Source organism: Silene latifolia, chromosome 8 (genome assembly GCF_048544455.1).
Source record: "Silene latifolia isolate original U9 population chromosome 8, ASM4854445v1, whole genome shotgun sequence".
Lineage (NCBI taxonomy): Eukaryota > Viridiplantae > Streptophyta > Magnoliopsida > Caryophyllales > Caryophyllaceae > Silene > Silene latifolia.
The window spans coordinates 19,610,741-19,626,383 of record NC_133533.1 but is presented as its reverse complement, the minus strand read 5'-3'; the positions used below and the strand labels follow the sequence as shown (position 1 = coordinate 19,626,383).

Genomic DNA, 15,643 nt, shown 5'->3' with positions numbered 1-15,643 from the left:
GGAGGTCTTACACATACCCATCAACATCCTTGTCCTCTTGAATTACCCTTCTAGACAAATCTTCACTAGCTTTTCCCAACGGTTCAATGGGTGAGCTTTCCTCTTCACCATTCACTTCCAACTCATTCCCCTTGGGATCTTCATCAATTTCCACCACAAGGTCTTTATAGGGGTCCTCAAGCTCTACACCACTCCTTAGCACTACCGCATAAGCATGGTGGCTATTTGCGGCATCCTTGGAGCTTTGTCCTTGGGCCAATAAGCCACCGGGCGGCCGTTGAGGGTTAGCCATAACATGAGAGGCCATCCTGGATTCCATTTCCCTCATGTCCTAAAGGAAGGTAGCCCTCAAGTTTGCTTGTTCTTGTTGAGTTGCCTTATCAAAATTTGCCATCTCTTGACTATGTTAAAGTTGCATGTTCTTTATCATCTTCAAAAGCTCAACTTAAGAGAGCTCACCTTGAGGTTCTTGATAAGGTTGGTTGGCTATGGGTAAAGGGAACCCATAGTCATACCGAGCATTGGAACCTTGGTTGTTGTTTTGTCCCCCTTGGAAGTTAGCTCTAGGACCATTGTTGTTGAAGTTTGATCCTTGACCTTGTTCTTGAAACCCTTGAACATACCCTTACCCAAATCCTTGGTTTGCTTGGTTCACTTGATTCCCTTGGTAAAACCCTTGGTTGCCTTGATTTCCACCAAAATCTTGGTATCCTTGTGCTTGATTCCCATAATTTTGGTTTTGATTGTTGTTTGGCCATTGTTTTGATTCCCGGGATTAGGTCTTGGATTGGGGAATATTCCCCTTTGTTGAGCAAAACCGGGTGGATTGTTTGGGGCTTGTGGTTGAAGGTGTTGTGGGTTTTGAACATTGGTACTTTTGTAACTAAAGTTGGGGTGGTTCCTCAAACCGGGGTGGTAGAAATTGGTATTTGGATTGTAGACGTTCTGGTTGTTGAAAGGTGGTCTTGTGGGTCTTGAATTGTTGTTAAAGCTTTGAAAAGCATTAACCTCTTGAACATTTTCATCGTAGACACCATTGTAATTGTTGGCACACAAGTCATATGTGTGACCACTTCCTCCACAAAGTTCACAACTTGAGATTTGAGCCACTTCCTCCATGGGTGCCCCATGTGAGGTTGCGGCTTGGTGTACTTGATTTCTTTGAAACTTCTCAAATTGTTTTGTGAGTAAGTCGAGCTTGGCATTTGTCTCGGAGTTGGAGGAGTTTTCCTTAGGAAACTTCCCATTCCATCTTAGCATGTTTCCTCTAGATCCATAGTTTGCTTCCGAATCTACCATTTTCTTGATCAATGCCGTGCCCTCTTCATCACTCAAGTGATCAGATCCTCCCCCCGCGGAGGCATTTACCATCTCCTTAGTCCTTGGTAGCAAAGTTTGGAAGAATGTTTGAGTGATGTACCATTCCGGTATTCCATGGTGGGGGAAACTTGCTATCAAGTCTTGATAACGATCCCAAGCTTCACCCAAAGACTCCCCATCCTCTTGTTGAAATGTATGAATCTCATTACGGAGCATCGCGGTCTTTGATGAAGGGGAATATTTGGCCATGAATGCTTTAGCCAAGGCATCCCAAGTAGTGAAGGTATCCGGTGGGTGAATGTTCAACCATCGGTCCGCTTTGCCCGTCAATGAAAACGGAAACAACATCATTCTCAAGGTGTCTTCGGACACCCCATTCTTTTTCATCATTGAAACTTTCCTCTTCAACTTCCGGAGATGAGCATGGGCATCCTCTTCAATATGCCCCCCGAACAAATCTTTCTCAATCAACCCGACTTGGGCGGGATGCATTTCAAAGTTGCTTGGGGCCAAGGTGCCAAAATTGATAGGGTTACATGAATCATTATGGTTAGGCCGGTTATGATCTCTAGAGCCATTTGTGGTGGAAATGGCGCCGTTGTCGGGGATGGCGTTAGGTTATGCTTAGTTTTACTTAGAGTCTTTGCTTTAGTCTTATCTCAATTGTTAGTTTGTTTTAGTAGTTGTGTGTTCTTTGTAGAGTGTGTGATTTCTTGCCTTCCCCTAGTGTGTAAAAACACTAAGAGACTAACGATTTGTCAAGCGCATGCCTAGAAGGAACCACCAAGCTCTTCTCTTCAACTCCGACTCCGAAAGGCTTTTTAGAACCTTGAGGACAAGGACCCTAGAGGACAATTTCTACACCAAAGACTCAAAACTATCAACCTATCATGCCCAATAATCCGATTTAGACTCCCCCTAAACCCTAGAAGGGTAACTACTCACTCATGTTGAAATTCATCATGCTAACAAAAAGAGAAGAACAAACAACATAAAGAGAAGACATGGAAATGATTATAGCAATTATAAGAGACAAACCAATATGTAAGCAATTGATTAACAAGTGAATAAGGGAAGAGATGTACCAACAAAAGTAAAGGTGATTGCTTTGATTGAATAATATGAAGGAAAACCTCCAAAATCTCCCAATACAATCTTCAAAAACCAAGTGTAAACAATTGATTCTCACTAATACTAAGTAATTTCACTAAGTAATTACTAATTATTAAGGAAAGATTAAAGCTTGATTAAGGAAAGATTACAAATATTTATGGAAAATTCTCAGATCTAGGGTGATTAAAGGGGTAAAATTGGGTTATTAACATTTGAAATTGGGTAATTAATTGGTCTCACTCTTATGCATATGAAGTGCTCGATGAAATGTTTGAACGAAAGTTTGAGTATTTTATTAGCATGTTTAAATTATCTTGGTGAATTATGCTATTGGATGGTTTTAGAAGTGTTTAATGAGATGCTTAAATGAGAGTTGTAGCCTTTCTTAGACATATTTGATCCATCTAGGTGCCTATGCTATTAGATAGTCTTTATGCATGATTGTGATGAGTTTGTCTCAACTAAGTGAAAGCTTGTTTGTAAACCCTTACTCCCATGCCTATGAAATGTTTGATGGATTGCTTAAATGAGAGTTTGAGTCTTTCATTATCATGTTTAGTCTATCCTAGGTCGAAAGACAATGGAAGGCCTATATGCATGGTCGAGATGAGTTTTTCTTACTAAGTGAATGTTTGTTGGTTAGCTCTAGTTGACTAAGAAATTAGGATCAATCATAGACCGCTACTACCCATTTCTTGTTAACAATTCTCTCTTCCCCGACTTACCCAAGTGAACCCAAAGACTTTAGTTTTCATTCATTTGATTAGAAGCAACTTCATTTAGTTTAGTCATTTATCGTAGTTGCATCTTAGTTTATAATCAATCAACTTTATTTTTATTTGACTAAAATAGGACTTAAACCGACCAAGTATCTAACCCCCGCCATCTTTGTGTTCGACCCCGATTAAATACTACTTTTTAGTTGGGTATTATAAATTGTTTTTGGTACCGGAAGTGACGGCAAAAACCGGTCATCAAAATGGATGTCAATAGATCGGGTTTCGGATCGGGTGAAGCCTCATCCGTCATCCATCCGTCACATTAAAATCTCATCCAACCCATCTGTCATCCATGAAAATTATCATCCGTCATCCACCCATCCGTCATCCATGGATGAAACGGGTGGATCGGGTGATAAACGGGTGATAGTATATATGTATGCTTAAGACTATAAAATGATAGACTTTTTATTCTTTACAAAAATTATGTGATATAATTATTTTAATGTGACTTTTTAGTGTGTATTTTCACAAAATATATATATTTCAAAGTAGAAAAATTAGAGAAATTGAATATTTTATATCTTAAAAATGTAATACATATAATTTTCACAAAATAAAAATTAGTAAAATCGGGTGGTGGATGGATGATGGGTGAAATTTCTTCATCCAACCCATCCATCATCCGTCATCCGTTTCATCCATCATTCATCCGTCATCCATTTAGGTCGAGTTTTCATCGTCTTTTAGGATCGGGTGGATCGGATTTTGATCGGGTGCGGGTGAAATTGACATCCCTACTTGCTACAAACACATCCAAGAACCACGTAATAAATCCAAGTGATTAATCATGATTACCCATGAATATACAAATTAAAGAGAAAAAGAATCCTAATAAAAAAATATGCTGCCTTTGAATTTTTCTATTGACAGACCTTTATATAATCTAGTAGTGACAATGATATACTTTCGTAATTCCGTAAAAGAATCAATACAATATATCACAAAATCTCATTGAAGACGGCACGTATCCGTCACTTTGAAGTGACGGATACCATTTCCTCTCACAAATGACCCAAATAGAGGAGAGAGGGAAGCACATGGGGGTGCCCCCACCTTGTCCCCCTATCCGTTTTGTGAGTGGCATTACCCGTCACTTGCTCCAACCCGTCTTCGGCAAGACTAATCGATAATATATATATATATATATATATATATATATATATATATATATATATATATATATATATATATATATATATATATATATATATATATATATATATATATATACCAATAGACATGCAAGAGTAGTATTGTACTTCTCCTCAAATTTGTTTCTTTTATTTATTGAATTATACACATAATAATTTATTAAACCAAAACCATAGCCAATGAAATTAAACTAAAATAATAGCCAATAAAATCGCATCAAAAGTTCCTTTTTTAAGTATATACTAGATTTCATGCCCGGGCAACGCCCGGGTTATAAACAGTAGTTGTTTCTACGTAAGTTTCACGAGACTTCGTGTTAGCCCGGGCGTTGGTCGATTTTTAGCATTTTCAAGGGTTTTAGCATGTTTGACCAATCAATATGCTAATTTTAGTATTTGGTAAAAACATATCGAAACAAGATATCTGGGGTTCAATATCCTGTTTTACAATATGCTGCTTATCCCAGCATATTGGTTAATATGAAATTTTACTTTATTTTACAATGAAAATTAACAATCTACTAATCGTAATCTGTCAATTACCAAACACTCAGATTAATTATATGCTAATTGTAATATGCTAGTCAAACCTTCTGATAAAATCTGTCATTTATAATCTGCTTTTGCAATATGCTTATGCTAAAATTAATCCGTTGTTTACCAAACAGAGTCAAACTATTATCAAGAGCTTGTTATACTGTTTAGGGCGGCCTTTTATAGTGACTACAGACCACTACGGACCTAGTTACCTGTATTTTGCATACTTTATTTAATAAATTCTTAGTCAATTGTTTACATTTACTTTATTTCTCCTCACAAAATAAAGCAAATGTAAACTATTATATGGACGGAGGGAGTAAAGAAGAGTGCGATTGTGTTGCCGACTCTTCTCGAGTAAACCTAGGGATGTCAGTGGGGCGGATAAAAGCGGGTACCGCCCCGCACCCGCCCCAGTTGGGGCGGGTATGGGTAAAGCTTTCTCGGGTAGTGGGGCGGGTACGGGTACAAAAATTCCACCCGCCATGGGTGGTGGGGCGGGGATGGCTTTTACGCCATACCCACCTAATACCCGCCTACCCGCCAATTATTTAAAAAATATGTATTTTGTTATGACTTTTTATAATGTTCTTTATTAAATTTTATAGAAAATATTAAAGTAGAAATATAAAAATTAAATTTTGAGGAAATTCATAGGGATTAAACTACATTTTATCCAAAAAAGTACCGAAAAAAGTATGACATAGTTAGTTGGTGGGTAAATGGGGCGGGTACGGGTCTAGATTTTCACCCGGCGGGGCGGGGACGGGTATAGAAACTTGTACCCGCCATGGGTGGTGGCGCGGGTACGGGTTTAAGAATTTCTTGGCGGGTACGGGTACGGGGAAGCCTATATCCACCACCGCCCCACCCCAATGACATCCCTAAGTAAACCATTTTTTAAAATATTTGGTGTTAAACACATTTAAAATAGCCAGACCAAATAATCTTGTGTTAATACGCATCGAATGAATAAATTAGTGATATATTAAAAAAATCGCTTTGAGTTATCCTTCCATTTGAACCCGGACCACCAATCACCACAACCACCACTTTCATCGATGTCTACTAATCACCACGACATAGCGAATATTGAAAAATACTAATCACCATGACATAGTTTTTTTTTTCTTTCATAGCTAAACAATTGTATAAATATTAGAATCTTGAGGGTGGTCGAAAGATTATCGTTTATATTATTCATTTATTCGTTGGCATTAATTACATCGATCTATCTATATGAGTAGAGTCTATCGCTATTATGGAAACAATTCTATTCGTATTATATATAGTTACACTACAAGTCTTTCCATATCACAACTTCACAAGTGTTTCAAAAATACATTTGCTTATTTCCTAGTGCTAGTTACCCTCTCAGGCTCTCACGATTTTCTCATGCTTTGGATTCGTCAATCCAGCAAACAACTCATCATAAGTATTAATCGTCATAGTTTTGTCAAGGTAAATAGCAACGGCAGTGCTAACAAATTTCTAAATACACTCACCAATAAGTTCTCGACCACGTTCATTGGACATAACATCAACCGATGAAGAACCATCAACATTTTTCTTGTCATTCACACCAAATCAGAATCTCGCTCTCTTCTCAGAATCTCCGCCAGAATACAACGATGTCACTAAATTCTTCACAAAACTACCACCAGCAACAACAGACACCAAACCAGAATCAGCATCCGAGAAAAGTTTTATCCATAAACCGATCATAAAACCTGGAACCCGAATCACTTCCTTCATTACCAACACCCCTAGATTCTACCTCATATAAACTGGGAAATCATGGAGATGGCCTTAAAAGCTCACTGTGTATCACTTGCCAATTCAATGGCTTCATCCTCAGAGCTAAATGTTTTCAGACACAAAACAGGACCAAAAACTTCCTCCCTCTATATTTGCAAATTAAAGAGATGAATGTTATGCAGGCCTGGCCCTAGGGGGTGTCATGAGGGGCATTTGCCTAGGGCCCAACCTTGGGAGGGGCCCAATATGAAAAAAAAAAAAAAAACTTAAAATTCAGAAATCTGCCTCAGTGTCCCTGCTCCTAGGTATGTAATCTTCAACTCCTATGTACAATCAATTTTCTCAAAATCTTATCTATTTCACCATCTTCTTTGTATACAATCAATTTTCTTCAATTCCAAAGCAAAACCATTTCAGATTTTTCATTAGTTTGGCTAATTCCTACGCCAGACAGTGACAAAAAAATAGAAGGGGGCGACCTAAGAAGATGCGATTGATGATCGGAATGGTGGTGTTGAACCATGAAGTGGTGGCGGAGGAGGCAGAAGTTTAATGGAGGTTTTGTGCTTGGTACTTTAGGTTTTCAATTGTTCTTTTTAGTCGTGTTGGTATGCTAATATGGAGTAACTTGTTTCTTTTGTTGGGTTATCTTTTCCTATTAAGTCCGTCCTATGCTATAGAACGGTCTTATAGAAGAGTAGTTGTTGGTTTTTTTATGTTGATTTGGGTCTTAGACTCTTAGCCATAATTTTTATTCTATTTTGTTATATGTGCTGCAAACCTCTAAGTTATTTACCAAGATATTAATTGTATGTATATTTATTTGAAACTTTTTATATTTTAAAGAAAAATTCAAACTAAAACATTATTTATTTAAAAAATTATAGTGTGTATAACAAGAGACATTATTAAGGTTTTCGATATTTTTTAGGGTTATTTGATGTGAATAATCCAAATTATACGCCATCTGCTTATAATAATCCAAATTATAGTTTAACTCAGAATAATCTAAATTACGGTGTCATTTTTCTCACACTGATCTATGAGAAGGATAACCTATTTAACCGGTTACCCCTTCACTTAAATCAAATAAACAGCCAATTAATAACTTCCCCTCCCCTAAATCAAATAGAAAACCCCTCCACTTCCTTTCCAGTTTCCTCCCTTTTTATCATCAAAGATGACCAATAATCCTAAACTACAATTGTTGAGTTTGCAAAATAATCAAGAAGCAATAGTAATCCAAATTTGCCATTTGTTCCTGTTTCAGTTTCATGTATTTCGAGTCCGATTAAGTTAAGATGCTGGGTAAGTGGGCAACCATGAACCAGCTATCAAAACAAAACCATCTCTCAACATGCCAAGTTTCTGGGTTGCTTTGAGAATCATAGCATAGGCCCATAAGAAATCAATGTCTGAACAACAAGAATCCTCGATTCCATCGTTTTCACCTTTTTATAGTTCTATTCAATTAAGTCCTTATTTCTTCTGATTGTAAGAAATCATACATCTCTTCGAATTATCACCCAATGCAGTGATAGCGTTTCAGCTTTGTTCGTTGTCAGTATAAATGGCGATGACACTTGAGCTTCTTGAGTTTAATGAAAAAGTAGGACTCTGATCTTCATTGTTGGCCAAATTTTATGAAGGCAGGAATAAAAGGACGGAAGAGAAGTAAGGAGGATGAAAAGTAAGGACGAAATTGATGGAGAATTGAAGTTTAAGGAGGCAAACAATGGAAATGACCTTTAAAATTAGAACAAGGAAGAAGAAGATGAAGATTGGGACCCGCAATAGCTTGACCCATTACATTACCGGTTGTTACCGGTAAAAAATGACACGAGTTCAATATAAGAAAAATGATGCCATAGTTCAGATTATTCTCAATTAAACTATAGTTTGGATTAATATGAGAAGGTGAGGTATAGTTTGGATTATTGTTATCAAATAACACTATTTTTTACGCTAAATAAAATTATTTAGAGGAAAATTTTTTTAAAAAAATTCAAGCCAAAATAATTTATCGGGGAAAAAATTGTGCCCCCATGCCTCAAATTCCTACTTCCGCCTACATTGTATTTTTTTAAAGGCCCCCAATTCACGATTTCGCTTAGGGTCCCGAGAAGTCTAGGACCGGGCCTGATGTTATGATGGTTGGTTCAACAAAATACCCTTTCGTCAGATGCTGCAATCATAACATGATAACAATAAAAAAAAATTGGTTACTTAAGTCACATGGCAGCAAAGAGTAACTTAGTAATGAACAAAAGAGGTATGAATTTTACCTCAGGACGGGAACCTCCCCACAATATAGTCGCACCCTCGTTATATGGTTTCATAGCTTGTATGTGGACTTAAAAAGCAATAATACCCATCTTACATGTAAAACGGGAACGTCGTAGTTTGTCGGATCCCGTCGAATTTCAAATTATTGGAAATAAATCACCCAACTTGGAAAATATTTTCGAGGTTGGAGTCGAAATCGAGTATGAGCATAGCAAATAATTTTGAGTCGTGTCGAATTGATTCGGGCCATAATATCCGAGATAGAATAAATAAAACCCAATGACCGGTAAAATAATTAAATCCATCAGAACTCATTAGTCTCGCAAACCATAACAACAATATCTTTCATTGTTGGAGATTTTTCAATCCTCCAAAGCCACAATTTGACAATTTCTAGTCAGTCAATTTATCAACTACAATCGGAGAAGAATATTTATAGTCGAGAACTGTATTTTTACATAGTTGGCAGTTTGTATTCGAGTATAACTCCTTTAGCTTATATTTTGTGATTGTTTATACAGACTACCGTACGTTATTTTATTTATAGTCGAGAATGTAAAAGATATTATTTCTTAGTCGTCATTATTGGAGATAATATATTTCATAAACTAATTAATTTATTGAACAAAAGCTATAGCCAATAATATCGCTCGAAAAGTTCCTCTTTTAAGTATATACTAGATTTAATGCCCGTGCGATGCACGGGCCTAGAAATAATATCGTCTTGCTTAAGTTTTCTTTAAAGGCTTGCAATACATTATATGCAAAACAATAAAAAATAAAAAAATTCTTTTGCTAGGTAGGTGATAGGCCTATTTATACTGTTATATAGTGTATAAGGCAATAGTATTAAAAAAATGGTTGAGGTCATGAGGTGTAGCCGTGTAGGCTCTGTTTGGTAAAACTAACTGAAAAGGTAGCTGAAAACTGAAAAGATAGATGAAAACTGAAAAGCTAACTGAAATTTGAAAATGTAACTGATAAGTAGCTGAAAATTAGAAACTGATAAGGTAGCTGATTATATAAAAAAGTGTTTGGCAAATTAACTGAAAAGGTAACTGATTTTGATGAAATGATGTAAAAGGATATGATAATTATTTAATACTTCTAGTATAGATTTAAAGGGTAAAAACGAAAAATCAAACCTGAAATCTCAAATGCTACTCTAGGTAGCATTTTATTTCAGATAGCTTATTTGGTTAAATAAGCTACTTGTCAAACGCTTACAAAAAAAATAAGGTAACTAAAATTTTGGTCAAATAAGCTATTTTGACTAAATCACGTACCTAAACTGCCTTAACAAACGGAGTCGTATAATATAAACATATGTCAGACTCTTGCTCATATAGTCATACCTCCCGCTATACTCCGTTAAACTTAGTCTAAGGTGTGTAACAATCGTATGTGTTCTGTTACATAATCTTCAATGTTTTGATTTATGGTACGACATACCCTGCCGCAAATTGAAGCTCTTTATTTTTACCCAAAAAAAATAAAAAATTGAAGCTCTTTATGAATGCCAAAAGCTTATCGTTTTGCGGAAAGCCTTGTTTTTCTATTTTTATTATCTAAATCTCATTAATTTACTTGTTATATCAACCAATCTCTACAAAATAATACATTGTAATACAATATACTCCCTAACTTTTTAAACCCCTTAGGGGGCGTTTGTTTCGTGCACGGGTATGGGTTGGAATCAGGAATCATAACCGGGTGGTATGGGTTTGGAACTTGATTTCTCATACCTTGTGTTTGGTTCATTTTTGAGTGATATGGGTTTGAACATCAATTAAGGTTAAAAAGCGTAAATTAAAGTATTATAAATAATAATTTTCAATATTATAAAATCATGAAAATGATTAGTTAACCAAATAAGTATATAAAAAATTGGATTTACAATATGCTATAATTTGTTTTTTCATATTTTTGATCAATTTAGTTTGATACCCGTGGGTATCAATCTCATACCCACCCCCCTCCTTGGGTATGAGAAACTCATACCTCATGGGTTTGAGGTATGGGTATGAAACCCTTGTATTTGCCAAACAAACACTTGGTATAGGTTTGACTCATTCCAAACCCATACCTCATACCTTTTTTGGATGAACCAAACACCCCCTTAGTTTCTTAATAATGCCCAGGCCATAAACAATTGATCTAACCTGAGTAACTGAGCAATGAATAATTTTGAGTTTTTAATCAAAACTTCTGATTTCTCTATTTTCTTATTGCGTTTACCCTTAAATTTTTCATCTCCTAACGACAAATCTTTGTTAAATCACTAATGTATACTAAAAATTAATACACACTTCATATTTTTAATAACACATTGTCACCAAAGTAACAAAAATCAATGCTTTACAGGCAAATTTTTATCTCTTAGGGTGTGTTTGGATTGAGAGATTTGGAGGGGAAAAGGAAGGGAGGGAGAGTAAGAGATTTAAAATCCCTTGTTTGGATAACAAATGAGGGTGGAGGGAAATGGAAGGGGAGAGATTTGGAGGGATCTCATTTCCCTTCTCCAAACCTAATCAAAATCTCTCCACAATAGGCAAGATTTGGAGGAAAATTGTATTCAAACACCCACATTCCATTACCCCTTCCCTTCTCTCCCTTTCCCTTCCCTCCTTCCCCCTCCCCTCCATTTCCCTCCACTTTTCCTATCCAAACACACCCTTAGACTCTTACGTTAAGTTAATCAATTATAGTTAAAGGCTGATTATTTGAATAACTTTTTTATTATTATATTATTTGGATTATAATCATATTTAGAAGTTAAATAATGCAACACGCTCAACTTGTCCAGATAATGAATCAACTTTATGATACTTTAGTTTTAGTTAAATTAGACAATATTCATCTCATAATGAAATTCATATACGGAGTATTATTTAAAAATATTAAGAGTGTTTTGTCTTTTCATGTTTGATCGATGCAAAAGACACCTAAGAGTTCACAGTCGTATTATTGTCTAATATTATCCAAAATATAAAGATACTACTAGTTTTGGGACCCGTGAAATACACGGACATTTTTGTTTCGGAAAATGCACGCGGTGCCCATGAAGTTTGATATATTGCTCGGAATACCCAATTTTTTGATCCGGAAGACTTTAAAAAGCCATAACTCGTGTTGATGCCAATCGGTCATATGTTGCTTTTGTTTGTTGTTTGGTTTCTTACTACAATACAAAGATTTCCTTATATGTTCATTTTTTTTATTAGTAGTTTGTTTAGTAGTAGGTTACTTAAAAAAGAATTGTAATGTAGTAATATTTTTGCCTAATGTTTTGAAGATAGCTATCTAAGCAGTGGCATGTCTTGCTCTGCTTCTTTGTATAACTTTTCGCCCTTATTTCCATCGTATGTTTTGGCTGTTGAGTCATCGCTTGGGTCTTTGTTGTTTTCAACCGTGCCCTCATTTTCTCCTTTATAGTGGTCATAGTGGTCTCCTTTCTGATTTCGTTGCCGCTTGTTTGTTTCCCGGCTATTCTCCATTGGTTGATTTGTTGTTGCGTTATACTGAACCTATGGCATAATGAAGCTTAATTGTGTTGTTTTTATCTTTTGGGTTTTTTCTGTTTTTGAAAAGCAAGGGTTACTTCACCAGCTGCGACTGCATCAATTAACCTACGAAAAGAATATTTTCGAATTGCTTTTTTGGTTGTGACTAACATAGTCTCAAAACTCGCACCATTCGATAGAGTTACCGAAACTCTAACCTTTCAAATATTTTCCTGTGTAGGTGACCATATTAATATACAAAAAATATGGCTTTTGTGAGCGGATGACACATAGTACCTTATAAAATTTTCAATGCTAGAATAAATATAGAAATCCAGCTATACGCTAAATTAGTTTGATTAGTAGGTAGTGATATTGTTTGGCTCTTTAATAAAATTAATGGTCAGGAAAACTCTTTAGTGGATATAATATTACAGGGAGGAGGACAATGCAATCGTATCTTTATAGTAGAAAACAGGCGGTATTATAAAAGTTTAATGTTTCAAGTAGTTGTGAAAACTGAAAAGTAATGTTAAACAAAGTGAAGCATACTTGAGGTTGGGTTGTTCGCTGTCTCAGTATTGTCCATACTATCAATGGCGGAGCCTGTATTCTTGTAATATGAAGAATTAAAACCAATGTTTTTCTTTACAGTTGATTAATGAAGTATTATAATGCTGATAAAATAGAGCAAACAAACAATAAAGTACAACGTACTTGAAGTCGAGTTCATCATCGACGCAGTAGGTGGTTGATCAAGCATGGGTTCATAGGTGTACCCTGCACTTGAGGTTAGGTTGCCTGTATTTTTTTTTATAATGAATAATTAAAACCAATGTTGTGTTTAGATTCGATCAATAAAGTACATTCGAGGAGATAATACCTCTTGTGTTGTTTTCACATCTTAATATTGTTGGTCGTGGAGTGCTAATGTTCAAGTATGAGTTCCCAGGATTTGTAGCCTTACGTGGGCGGCCTAATTAACGATAACTTCACTCCATGTCACCACTTTCTATGTAATTTATCCAGCAAAAAACATTCATGTAAAATCAAATAAAGTACTGAAGTTAGGCAAGGTTCGGCCAAAAATAATTACTGTGAAGGTGATAAAAGCAACCAATAAAGTATAGCGTACTTGAGTTCAAGTCCATCATCGAGGCAGCAGGTGGTTGATCAAGCATAGCCCTGGAGGTGTACCCTGCACCTGCTTTTTATGATCCGAATAATGTAAGAACATTTTGTGTAATTCACAAACTCCACAACATAAATAAAGTGGAGAAGTTTACCACTTATATTGTTTTCGCATCTCAAAACCACCTGATGTGGGGTGCTAGTAGGTCAACACTGACCTATGCGGGCATCCTCCTCTAGGATAATTGCAACCCATTTCACCGGTGCCTGTGTTCCTCTTACGTTGGTTAGGATTTGGGTCAACCAAAGTGTTGTGAGACCTCTCATCTGCGGATTTCGTGGGGGCTGAAAAATTTGAGGTATCCACAAAATGGGCTATTGTCGGAGAGACGGTTGGCTTGATGTCCATCTCTTCAACACTCTGCAATTTGAAATATGGAAAATATAATAGAACAAAATGTTTACAATTGTTAGCCTGAACAACAAAATAAAGGGCGAGAGAGGACCAATTATGTTGTCTCCACTCCTCAATACCATCAGCAATGAGATGTTAGTGGCCAATTATTTGTTTATCTTTAATTATAACACCCTCGCAAAGAATATAAATGGTAAACAAATGGTTGGAATGGAGGAGTAAAATTGGTCTTTCCTGGGTTGGTTTTATACACAGTTAAACATGGGGAAGTTGGAAATGAATTAAACCAATTAAGCTGTCTTTGAAATGAAGATTATAGCCTTGGTTGCAGATGAAATCAAGAAACTATAATCTGTTAAAAGAAGGCCACAAAAGACCATACATACAAGTAAACAAAACGCAAATCAAAAGCACCACAAATTGAATAAACAAACCAAAACAAACAGCATCGTTGAAGCTCCATAATAACCCAAAAATCAATCACAAAAATAAAGTGCTAATTGATTACCTTATTTGAGGTTGTGTAATGAGTTCAAAGAGGAGTGCTTTAAAACCCAACATTAATAAGATTGTTTGGATTAATCAGTTTGGGGAGGCAAACAGATGAGAATTAAATGTAGTCAATATAAAAGATAATAACTGTAAGGAGGTGAAACTGGAAAGTCGCAATACATTAACGGCTGTAACACCTTCGAATCTTCGATGATAGACGATACATTAACGGCTGGAAAGATGGCGTGAAGTAGCTTCGGGGAACACATGGGGAATGAGAATGTAGGTAGCCACGTAGGATCCGATGTGTGAGGCACGATAGAACAGCGTGACAGTCAGCAAAATATGTGAAGAAGGTGATGTACTGACGTGGGTTTTGTGATAATGGTAGGTGGCATTTAAACCATGTGTATGTGGCATTTACACGGTGTCTAAGTGACATTTTAGAAAGCCTTTTAATAAGATTGTATAGATAGAAGTACAATGAGCGAAGTTCATGCAAAGCATAGTTTATGAATGATAGTAGAAAAAGGGAAACCTTAGACTAAGTTGTTATTTTTACGTTCATATTGATTAAAGAGACCTAGAGTAATACTCTTAAGTATCGATTCCATCTATGCTCAGATCCTCATAGGGTTTGGTCTAAATAAAACTACATATCGACAAAGTGTTGAACATGTATTCATTTACGATGATTTTGCACCATGCTACCTGAAATATAGATGTGAGATCCAATATATCAAAATATCAAAATTACGAACTTGAGCAATTGGTTATTATTACGTGCCATAAATATATCTTCTTGTAGAGATCTTATTTTTTTTATATCAGAAAAGCTTTAATGGTGCACTATTAACTATATGCATTGATTTGGGATTATTTACCTGCCAAAGAAACAAAAATAACGCGATTCTTATCATCGATACAACGTCAGAATCGCATCGTGGATATTATAAAAAGGTGAATGAATTAAGTAGGAAGATTCATAGTCCACTTACAATATTATTGACTAATCACGTCTCTATAAACCATATTTAACGTCTTCATAGTTTGTCCTATCAACATAACAAAAGAAATTCATTAGTAAAAACATCGTAACCAACATCTTGTACAGTAATATAAAACTTGAGATCACTAAGCAGAAAGACAAATAAT

At 35.9% G+C, this 15,643-nt stretch overlaps 1 long non-coding RNA gene and 1 other non-coding gene across 7 annotated transcripts; one reads left to right on the top strand and one right to left on the bottom strand.

Annotated features, from left to right (window-relative positions):
• The first annotated feature begins 1,429 nt into the window (after positions 1 to 1,429).
• Positions 1,430 to 1,536, top strand: LOC141597830 (small nucleolar RNA R71). Its single transcript, XR_012523044.1, has one exon. It is a non-coding gene; the product is annotated as a small nucleolar RNA R71 (small nucleolar RNA).
• A 10,479-nt stretch (positions 1,537 to 12,015) lies between these two features.
• Positions 12,016 to 14,872, bottom strand: LOC141594193 (uncharacterized). Of its 6 annotated transcripts, none has more exons than XR_012522050.1 (6): positions 13,737 to 14,872; positions 13,586 to 13,654; positions 13,334 to 13,462; positions 13,168 to 13,251; positions 13,003 to 13,063; positions 12,016 to 12,576 (listed from the first exon to the last, which is right to left on the bottom strand). It is a non-coding gene; the product is annotated as an uncharacterized LOC141594193 (long non-coding RNA). The 6 variants fall into 6 exon arrangements; XR_012522046.1 differs by having other exon boundaries at positions 13,003 to 13,056; XR_012522048.1 differs by having other exon boundaries at positions 12,016 to 12,524; positions 13,003 to 13,056.
• Between the last annotated feature and the right edge of the window lie 771 nt (positions 14,873 to 15,643).